Here is a 12007-nt window from a genome sequence, read left to right on the forward strand (position 1 = left end):
AACAAAATAAGCAATAACTTAATTGTTAGCTCTCACTGTTTATCTCACTTTTTAATCATGTCTCTGGGTTTGGGATAAAATAAGTTAGATAAACTTTGTTGCCATTTATTTGTGTGAAAATAACACGATGCAACTCAATTCATTTTTAAAAAGCATTTATTTTTAGATCATTCTATAAAACTGCTGAACACGAGAGGTTCCAAAAGAAGAACCACAAATGACCCTTGCTTTAACAGCACATAAAATTGTTTTAGGGGACAATATTTGGATGTAAAGTGGTTAAATAACCAAACAAGGCAGTCCATAACTTAGTGCCAGAGATAGGAGTTCAGACATAAATTTGGAAAGTCACTCTGAAAACTTAGAAACCAATGTGGACTGGAATAACCATGGAAAAGTTGAGATTTAGGCTAATAAAGGGGAAGATTAGAGAAAAGAGCATGCTAACCAAAGGACAGGATGAAGAGGAAAACAAATCTCAAAAATAGTGTGACTAGTGTGGCACAGTGAAGAGTGTGCACTAATAAAAACTTGAATGGAGGCGGATCAGCCACTGGGTGTACTTAACCAAGAGCACTTGACTGCCAGGCTGTAGAGCAGGCAATGAGGAACCATGTGGTGGTATGAACAGATTAGTAATGGAGAGAGAGTAGTATTTTAAGAACGTTAGTTTGGCACGATTGCAGGTTGTATAGGGAAAAAGGAGGTAGTCGGCAGATTGGATGGGGAAAGAGGAAGCAGAAAGCAGGAAAATCAGTTAGGAAACTCTTACACTAATCCAGGAAGAGGCAGAGAAGTTGTGGAGAAAGCTGGTGACAGAAACAAGCAGATGGTTGTAGCTTTATCAAAAATGAATTGATAGGACTGGGCAAATCCATCGGCTATATAGGGTGAAGTAAAAGGATGAGAAGTTGGCTCCACTTCTGATCACAAAATCGTCGGACAGATGTGTCCTCCTGCAGCCATCTGAGTCCTTTCCATCTACCCTGTCTTCTCGATACTTGTACAAAATAGCTGGCCACCACACTGGAGAATGTAGGTTGTTTTTTAGATTCCCAGGGATATAGAACCTAAAACCTAAGTTCAGCAAAGCTGACAATGTACCTGTTGAGAGGGAAAGTTTAAAATCTGCATAATCAGAATATTTCGGATAATAGTCTATCTGCTTAACATCTTCACCACACGCCTCCTTTGCTCATAGTGCCATTAAAAATGTTCAGTGTTCATTCCTGAAACCAACCCTGGACTTCTGGATCCAACAGTAGAGTCAATTATATGATTGCTGAAACATCAAAGCTTTTCCTCACTAATGTCCTTACCAGGGGACATAAATAGGCAGGTCTTTTCTCTCTGGTTGAGGCAAACGCCTATGTAGTTCAACCCAGCATACTGTACATTCCTGTGTGATTTTATGTGTTTTATCATTGGCAGATGGAATATCTGCTTTTCCCATTGCTATCAATTGAATGTGTGCACTGCACACCCTGTCCAAAGCAGACCTGTTTTGTCGGGCAGAAGTCAGGGCTCATTGCCCTGGGACAGCCCATTTCTTGGAAATGCTCAGAGGATTTTCAGTTTCCCTTTTTGAGGTATACAAGGAAAATATTACCCTGGGGAAATATCAAAGGATTTCCTGACATCAGCCAGAGAAACAGGTGCACACATATTTGATTTGATAAAAATGGGGGATACGAGCGCAGTGGATACGGCCCAGGCATCTAATTTGCCCCGTTCAATAATTTCATGGTCCACTCAGAGAACTTCCATCCTCAGTGATCACTGTCTCCATAACAAATTTGAACGCCTTAGTCTGGAATTCAAGTTCCTTCACAATCTGGCCCCAACTGACCTTTCCGACCATATTATGCGCTACACCCATTCAAGGTCCTGCCAAACTAATCCACTTGCTGTTCCCTGAGCCACTACCCAAGCCCTGTGCTTGCCGCTGTCCTTTCTTCAACTCAAAATAATCTTCCTCTACAACACAGATTTCCAAATTCTTGATATCCTAAAAGTCCTTTCACCAATCCGTGAAGACTTTCTCCCTCCCCCAGGTGGAAATCAGCTATTCCTCTTTTATCCTCTCGTTGCAAGTTATTTGTATTTCTCTGAAAGTACTTCCAAGTTCCTCCTTGAAATGTGGTCAGCGATCTCGCCTGTGGATTGTATACTTCTTGGGGTGTCTTTGCCCGATTCACCTTTGAATTCTTCATGATAAGGTCTTGCGGCTACAGCAGGATGGAAACAGTATTTGGAGGAAGATGACTTTGATTCAAGTCTATCTCTTCCTGGCTGTGTCACTGTGATCAAGACCTTAATCTCTCTATCAAGTCCTAAATTTCAACATATTTCTTAAGATTAGATATGATGATGGTATGGAAGCCATTATTTAAACTGTAAAAGACAAAATAGCTTAATATATTTTATGACATCAAGTTAATATTAATATATTATAGATGAAAAATCGGTAGGGAAATAAAGCTCTTTGTTGACATTGCTATAAAGATGATTTATTCTTCTATATAATATCACACATCTAACCAATTCATTCCACAATTGGAACACCCCTGAATTGGACCTGCTCATGAGAAGACAAGTTAAAATATGATCCTGTTACTAAAATTGCTAAATCCTCCTCTTCTTGTCTCCTAATCATTGGTCCATCCTCTTGGCGTTTTTCTGGCTATGTTACAGTGATTCACAAAAGCTGCCAGTAAGGTAAAACTGAGGTAGTGCCATCACTGAAATCAAAAAGACTACCATTCATTCGTTCCCTCAACAATTATTTACTGAGTGTTCTTAAAGGGCAGGCGCCCTAGAAAGATGAATAAGAGAAAGTTTCTTCTTGCTTTTGGGACATTTACAGACTAGTAGAGGAGAAAGTTAGCCTGATATCAATTTCACTGCAGTGTAACATGGTATGTTAGGTTTTGAAGTGAGGTAGAAATAGAGTGCTCAATAAAGAGCTTGCCTGATGAAACTAATTCCACGGTTTATGATACCCATTCATCATCAAGAAAAATGTATTCCCACTTCAGTGTGTCTTTAAAGTGTATTTAAGTTGAGTCTATTGTGAAAAAATGTGGATGGTGAGGATCTAATTTATGCCTGTTTTCCACACTCCATAGTGGACTTGAGTCTCGAAATTTCCTAGAGAAAGTCTTGTTTATAACTCAAGAGTTACACTAAGTATGTTTTTCATTGTCCCTAACAAAAAGGCAAAGCTGGAAAGTATTGAAAGGGAAAGAGAAATCTCTTAGGGTTCCAGTGACCAAGGGTGAAAGGGGGAGAGCTGAAACAAACAAAGTGGGAGAGTTAGATATTGGTTGGGTTTGGAAAAAGAGGGATTCCACCCTGCCCCATTGAAGCAGGATGTGTGTGTGTGTGTGTGTGTGTGTGTGTGTGTGTGTGTGTGTGTTGTAGGGAGAGATAACTGAACACATAAAGGTTTGGTAATCTAAGGGCTGAGGCACACTCTGCCTTTCCTTCCTGGGAGTGCCCTGAAAAAGGAAGCAAAGTCCTTGGATACCTGTCAACATGGTGGAGTACAGAGCAGGGAGGCTGACATGGTATGTTTAGTCTCAGGGGTCTCAGAAAGGACAAGGAAGAATTCAAAACAGCACTGCTCCCTGGACAAGAACAGTTTCTTTATTAAATAACTGTAATCATATATAATATATAAAGACAAATACTGGTAATAATTCATCTCATCATTTTTTTGTTGACAATGAATGACAATTTGGTGGGTGTTATTTAACTCACTCTTAAGTTGCCTGGGCTGAGCATAATTTCCAGGTCTGATTTTCTATAATAACTTTTTGAACTAAATTTGAGAAAAATCTAGAAGTTGTAAATGAAGAATGAAAATGCTGGAAACCAGTATTTTATTTAATTTCATTGAAGTTCATGCAAGTTGAAATAACAAATGTACAACTAGATTATCCATCTTATTTACATATTCTTGGTCACTTATTTGGCACTTTATTGAGACATTTTCTTGGTTTCTAAATTTATTTATATCTGTGACATATGTCATCTCTGAAGACAGTTCTTCAAGAACTGGTTTTATTATTGGAATACATTAATTTAGTAGTTTAAAGCTCATATATGGTGATTAGGTTTGCTCAGTTTCAGGATCATATACCTGGGAATTTCCCTGCTTTGTGCATGTTTAGAAAATAATGAATGAGGGGTGCCCACAAATGCTAGGGAATGATGCACATTGGTTCAGCTCCCATCAACATTTTAACATTTTTGCTTCATCTCAAAATATTGTCTGTTCTGTAGCCCGACACTATGTGGTCTGCGTTCCAATATTTCTAAAATCTTATTTAATTTTCTGTGGTTGACTAACATATTTATTTACTAATATGGTATAGACATTTATTATATCAAAAATAGGTCCTCAATGCTATAGATGCCTATCTGGAGCAATGTCTCTATTAAGCATAATTTTAGTTTTTTTTAAGTACCTTTTTCTAAATTTTGAAATATCAGCGAAACATTCCATGGATTTCATTTATCAATCAACATTTGACTCTATTACTTAAACTTGAATATACTGACAACATTACTTGCAATTTTGTACAAATTTGTAAAATTGTACAAATAATTGTATAGATAATACAATACAGACATATATATTGTGTTATATACACCCATATATCTTATCTTTTGTATATATACATCCATATATACATAGATATAGTGTGTGTGTGTGTGTGTGTGTGTATGGCCATATATATAAATATATACATATGGCCATATATATATATATATATATATATATATATACTTATGCAGATAATGTAACACAGCTAACTCACACCTACATGTTAGTTTTATAGCACATAGAAAAATTGTTTAGTATTTGCATAGTTTTTACTTTTATGTTTTTTATTATTTTATTATTTATTTATTTTAGAGATAGAGAGAGCATGAGCAGGGGAGAGAGGTAGAGGGAGAGAGAGAGAATCTTAAGTAGGCTCTGTGCTCAGCATGGAGCCCAACATGGGGTTTGACATGGGGCTCGACCCCACGACCCTGGGATCATGACCTGAGCTGAAATCAAGAATCGGACACTCAACTGACTGAGCCACCCAGGCAGCCCAATAATTTTTAAATACTCATACCCTTTGACCCATTTATTCTACTTCTATGATTTGTTCTAATGAAGTAATTATAAATACACAAGAAATATTAGCCGCTAAGATATTTAGTGCACCATTATTTGTGCTAGAGATAAATTCAAAACTGTTTACATTTACAGAATAGGAGAAAGAGTAGATAACTGGTATTATAACTCTTTGAGGGAATATCATACAAAATGATGTTTACAAAGATTTTATAATAACATGGAAAATGCTTATGTTATAATGGTAATTGAAAAAAAATTTAGACACAAAATTGTTCATGTATAGATGGAAACTAAGAAGAAAACAGAGCTCTCAAATTATTCATTCTTTAGATATGTCATCCACTACTTAGCTCTATTTCCATTAGAGGAAGAAAAAGAAAAAAAAACCTAAACATACAGAGGAATACGTATTTGCCTCAATATAAATATCTAGGTACTTTAAAGGCTACAAATTTCAACTAAATAAAAATTAGATTTCTTTAGTTACAACCCAGCGCTTAACAAAATTGGTCTGGATTTTTACACAACCTCTTTAACTTCCCTGAGTCAATTTCATTTATAAAATAGTGGTGATAATATCAACATCTTCATGAGATTTTGGTGAGACCTGAAATATATTATTCTTGTGACTAAATTAAATTAGTGCATGTGTTTTGGTGTTGAGCCACAACTACAGAGTAAGAAACACGTGCTCATACTTATATACACATAACTCTTTACATCAATAGGGGAAAGATAGAAACTTGGGGAGGGGGGAATCGATCCTTTACAAAAAGGCAAATTTTGAAAGAAAAAAATTGTCAGTTTTTGAGAATAAAAATCCACATCTTCCATGCCCTAAGCCATCTCTCCTAACATCATCATGAAACTCCTTCATAGGCCTTACACGTACAACTTGACAACTAACATATACCTTGAGAAGCTTCTCAGGGATCTTGCCTCGGTTGTTCATTCTCTTTCCTTTATTAATAATTGCCGCCTGAAAATTAGCCAAAGGTGACGTTAAAGAAACCAGAGGGCAATACTGCTTTCATTCTCAGAGGCTACTGCCCCCTGAATGATGTTCCCAACTTTCAAGCCAAAAAGCTAGTTAGACGGTGACTGAGATGTTCTCTTCCGTCCAGTGTAATCCCATTAGAAGTCCACGTCAGGCCACATTCTCGACTTCCTCTCCCAGCTGGCAATGTGAAAAAGCCCATGCCTCTGTGGTTTAGCTACCCGTTGTTTTGAGTAATGACTTTTATGATGCCACAGGCTGCTGAGCCAAAATAATATGGGATCGTAAAAGAGGAATGCTTCCGCTGAAAATGGTCTCCATACAAATGGCATTCAGAGACCAGCAGAGGGGAAATGAGGGCATCTACGGTTTTACCGTTAACATCAGGGCCAGCGGTAGGAGCCAATCGGGAAAGCTGATCCCCTTTGCCTCCCTTTTAAGTGGATAATCTCAATGTAGAACATGTACTCCTGGGAGTTTCTAACGTCTGACCCTGCCACTTTGTGGTGCCACAGTTAAGATTTTAAACTCATTTGGGGTACCTGGGTGGCTCAGTCAGTTGAGCACCTGACTTTGGCTCAGGTCATGATCTCGCGGTTTGTGAGTTCAAGCCCCACGTTGGGCTCTGTGCTGACAGCTCAGAGCCTGGAGCCTGTTTCAGATTCTGTGTCTCCCTCTCTCTCTGACCCTCCCCCACTCACACTCTGTCTCTTTCTCCTTCAAAAATAAATAAACATTTTAAAAATTAAAAAAAAATTTTAAACTAGTTCTCTCATCTTAGGTATTTCCTTGCCTCATGACACATGCTACCATTCTAGATTTGATAGAAGAAATAGAGAAACTAAGACATCAGGTCTAGTGTCTCTTTTATGATACTGCTATGCTGGTAACTAGGTTTTTTTCTTCAGGACAAACTTGGCCTCCAGTTTCACTCCTGCCTATGTACCCTTAATATTTCCTGAGAACTTAGACCACCATGAGGCTGTGTATGGAGAGCCATGCATCACCATGTTCACATGGTCTCACGCGTTATGATCACTCCCATGAGATTTTTGAGACAGGAATCTGCATTATAACATCTTTAAACCTGGATAGACATTTGGTTGCACCTAAAAGGAATTTTGTTCTATTTTGTTTTTTTCCTCACATGGCTCAATTAAAACAAGAGCTGGATGGCAAACACAGGGAGCAGCCTCTATTCTTGGCATGAAAAAACTAGGTAAAGGGCTTAATGATGTCCCTGGTACATAGTTGACACTTTCCGAACATTCATTCAATAGGGCATTATGAATCAGAGAGTTGAAGAGATTTCAATGAAAATGCAAACGCATGCCTGTTAGATTAATTCATGACTTACTGTTTGAATAGTCATTGGTGAATCTTCATATTGTTTGCATTCAGAACTGTAAATACTCAATTTACTGAACTGTGCATGTACTGAAACTATCAAGAAGACTATTGTAGGAATTGCTTGCTAAGGGAATCTGAAGTTTGTAGCATTTCTAGTGTTTATACTAGAAGTTTGAACCCACAGAAATGGATTCTCCCCACCATTAAGAAAGGAAGACAGGCCAGCAAGGAAAGTATTGATAATGTACTGATCTGAGTTTGTAGGAGATGGTGAGGGTGTGAGCCCAAGAGTGCCAGGGCCCAAGCACAAACTGGTAGGTGGGGACAAATCTGGTGGAAATAGCTAGTGACAACTGCAGTGGGAGACAGAGGAGAGGCCTCTCAATAGAGTCTGAACATTAGGCTGATAACGTGAAATGTTAAATTTTTACAACTTAAATAACATATTAATGTTATATCTTTGTTAAACCAGGATTTGCACGGTGGGCTGGGAAAAGGAATGTTTATGAGCACAGGTATGCCTAACCTTTGTAATCACATCTGAAATTAAAGACTGCTCTTGCACAATCTTCATAAAGTCATTATACAATATTTAAGATGCATGCAGGTTTAAAGAATGACATCTCCAGCTTAAAATGACATATTATTGTCATCAAATATTCCACTTACCACTCCCAGATTGAGCCACTCTCTCTCACCCTTAAATGAACTAATATCCTGATTAGGTGTCACTTATTTCCACGCAACTCTTTATTACTATCTGGGCATTAAACAACATATGGCGTCATTTTACGTTTAACTCTTCTTCACTGGATGCCATACTTTCCACTTATCTACCCTACTATCAGTCCTGAAGTCTGTGTTAGAGTCACTTTGATTCTACCATCTGTTTACTCATGTTTAATAAGCACCATTCTTCTTTTCTCTCTCAACACCAACACCACTAGCATGAGAACATTGACGAATGGTCCGCTTGCTGAGCAGGACTAAATATCTCACCCTCAGTTTCACATAATACTTTGAAAATTCCAGATGCTTGGGGTTTTGTTAATCTAAGGTGTCCTGTTACAGAGAAGTAACATGAAGTTCAGAACTGAAGTCCCAGCTCTGTTCACCACAGACTAAGTTTGGCAAGCCATTCATCTTCCTAGAATTTATTTTTGGTAACTTATAAAATGGAGGGGCTGAACTACATGTAAATTATCTCCACTGCCCTTTCCAACTCTAATATTCTCCTTTTCTTTCACTCTTTTCTTTCAGCATGGATGAATAGACACACCATCCCCATTATTAAATTGTTTTTCTTTAAAACTCTCTTTTGTCATTTGCTGGAAACATTTAAGGGCCAATAGAAAGGAGAATGTTTCTACACATGCTTCTCAAAGTATAAACTAAGCCCATTTTCAAAAAGCATTTTCCGGTCAATTTGGTTCAAGGAACCTGTCTTAGCCTGCTTAGTATTCTGTGGGATGTGTTCAGTAGTCACTAATATTGCTACTGATAATCTGAATATGTAATGTAACACCTTTTGCTAAGGTAGCTTAATTTGAACTCCATCTAAGGCAATTACTAGTATTTCCAAGTATCTCAAAACTGATACATTCCCACCTGTATGAAGTCTTTCCAAGGAAGGATTCAAGGATAGCATCACACAAATACACCAGTGTGGGGAAGATATGATTTCCATTCTTATAGTTTATACACAGTTGGTTATTACTCCTAAAAAACAATCCCTTTAAACAGAAACATCCCATGTTTAACGCCTGCCAATTTCATATTGAAAAGTGTGAGGGAAATCAATTAAACAAGCTTTAAGTTCCTGGAAAATGAAAGACTTTTCTCCATTATGAAAATGATAATTTATCATTTCTTTTCTTCCCATGAATATAAAAAGTCATGTCTAAGAGTCTCTACTTAGGAAAAGTAGGCACATGGTTGATGTGAAGGCCAAGTGTGTGTTCTGTTTCCATTCACTAAATGCTGTTTGCTTTATACAGTATATATTTATGATCCCTGAAATTGGGGTACTTACTGAATTTAATCAGAGAAACTTTGTATTTATATGAACAGACTCCAAGAATGAGGCTGAATTTTTTATATTCCTTGCTAATGCACGTTGAATAACTGTGATAGGCAACGAAAGGGGTGTTACTCATGGGTCATCATCCATTTATTCATTTAAATAGTACTTCTTGAGTGTAACTACTAATTTCAGCTCAACAAACAATTCTGAATGCTTCTTGTGTGCCTGGGACTGCAGGTTGCTTGAAGTACCCATATGTAAAATATATATAACTAGGAGTCACATGTCATGGAAAAGCCTCCAGTTTCTCCTTTGAAATAGGAAAGGAAGAAGAGTTGTAAGTGGGTATTTGTGTTCACAACCTTTAAAGATACAAACACTGTACTTAAGAGTTTGCTAAGATATTTTTGAGCCCGTTCCTGTTTGTTCATTCAATTCAGAAGTAAACACCAGAAAAGTCTAGAATATATTAGTTCTGTTCTAGTATCCAAGGGAACTTGAATTGAGCAGCATACTTTCTTTTATAATTAAAATCTTGACATCTTATTTTGAATTAACATATTTATGAGGGAACTGTATTTTCTTTCTAATCACCATTTTACCTCTAGCCGATATTTACAATATCAAACTTTTTTTTTAAGATATTTTTCAACGAGTGCTGGTGGAAATGAGCTAATCATTGTATATGAGTAAACCCCTTCTCCACAAGGGCACTATTTTCTTTCAAAATCATGAAGCTTTTCATATTTAGCTTCCAAAATCTCATTAGAATGTCTCCTTTTGGCAACGACATTGGTTAACAATAAATAATTCATCAACCTCAAGAGGCTGAGAAAATTTTGAAAGGTGCTCTGGTTTAACAAAAGTGAAATGGTTTAGTTTATACAGTGTACCAAGGAATTACAAATAGGTAAAAAGTTCATATTTGTACTTTGGAAGGACTCTTGATGAATAATACAATAGCATTTCAACTGCATTATGCAAAATGTTTGCTGGATCACATTACCTTCTCCCCCCCCCCCCCGCCCCCCATTGAACATGGCTTTTTTTTTTTTTTTGATATATGTACTGTCTAAATTTAATCAGATTAACTTCTCTTTAATACATTTCTTATGTCCCCTAAAACTTGCTCTTGCAGAGTAAAGATTAAATTATATAAAGATCTATGGTCTTCATAACATCTCTGCTCAAATAGCTCATTGCTCTATGGAATATATTATTGGGAAAGATTATGTGATACTCTTTCCTAGAGCTCTTTAAGAAAATAATTTGTCTGCAGTCATTTACAACAGCTATAAAAATGAGCACTGACCTGCATTTCCCTTCCTCCCTCTTTCTCTCCTTCCCTACCTTCCTTTTCAACTTCCTGCCTTCCTGTCCTTTTTCATTCCTTTCTCTTCCTTTTCTGTAAGCTTCCTCTTATTTTTCTCTCTTCAAACATATTGTGTCCCTATTATTTGCAAGATACCATGTTATACGCTGGGAATAAAAAGATGAAGAAGTCATGATCCTGTAGTATCAGCCGTGACATATAATAAGTCCAAAATAATCAATGACATAATACAGATAGATAAGAAAACACCACTGAAGAGTAGAGGACTGCAAGACAGATGTGCCTGAGGCCTGGTATTTAATTTTAACTGATTCCAGTTTGTCTGGTTTCCACTAAGATCCATTAACCCCAAACTGACTGGGAAATCTCATCAAGATTAATTGGTCCCTCAGGCTATATTGGAAATCAATGGCTGCGATGCTTCTAAAATTTCGTTTTGCAGACTTTTAACAGCCAAATCTCTCCTTTCTCATTCTCACATTACCTCCCACGTTCCTGTGCATTCAATCCCAACCCAGAGGCCACTGTCCCTCTCTCTTTATCCTTTTATTCTTCCCAGAGCTGCACAGCAGGCATGCGGAGGAGGAAGACAGAAAACAGAAAACTTTTCAGTGTGGGCATCAAGCTGTCAGCCTGTTCCTGTCCCATCACTCGGATCCGCTCCTCCCCCGCGAATCCCCACCCTTAGCACACTTACTCAACAAATGCCAAAGACTGAAAGAAACAGCACAATACAAGATGGTCTCTCCAATTAAAAACAAAACTCCGTAATAGCCATACAATTCACGGAGAACACAGGAAGAGAGTATCTCAGGGCAACTTCCCAGCAGGTCCTGACCTTGACCCTGGGCATCTGGAAGAAAAGGGCGTTTGAGGGGAGGAGGGAAGGGTGGAGCAGGTGTCTGAGGCGGTCACTGTTCACCTGCGTGCATACATACAGCTCCCTTGATCCTCACTTCCACCTACAAGGGAGGTACGTGGTTACTCCCCATTTTATAGTAAGAAAACGGAGGCACAGACCATCTCAAGTAGCAATGGAGTTTCTAGAGTACTTTAAGCGGACATGCAGGCCATTTTAAGGTAATATGGCAAAGGATATATATTACAGACATGTGCTTAGGGTACTACCAAACTAAAAAGCTAGAACACACCTTTGTTTTTGTTTTA

General features: G+C 37.8%; 1 long non-coding RNA gene across 2 annotated transcripts in view; it reads right to left on the reverse strand.

The window, feature by feature from the left end:
• Positions 1–12007, reverse strand: part of LOC132692447 (uncharacterized) — a 75146-nt gene that overhangs the window by 23953 nt on the left and 39186 nt on the right. The window contains exon 3 of one of the 2 annotated variants that reach the window (XR_009616356.3): positions 139–1104. The exons of the other annotated variant lie outside the window; for it this stretch is intronic. This is a non-coding gene — a long non-coding RNA (uncharacterized LOC132692447). Of the gene's footprint in view, positions 1–138; positions 1105–12007 lie in introns of those variants that run through there. 2 annotated transcript variants of the gene reach the window in all.

The sequence above is a fragment of the Panthera onca genome, chromosome B1, assembly GCF_046562875.1.
Source record: "Panthera onca isolate mPanOnc1 chromosome B1, mPanOnc1 haplotype 2, whole genome shotgun sequence".
Lineage (NCBI taxonomy): Eukaryota > Metazoa > Chordata > Mammalia > Carnivora > Felidae > Panthera > Panthera onca.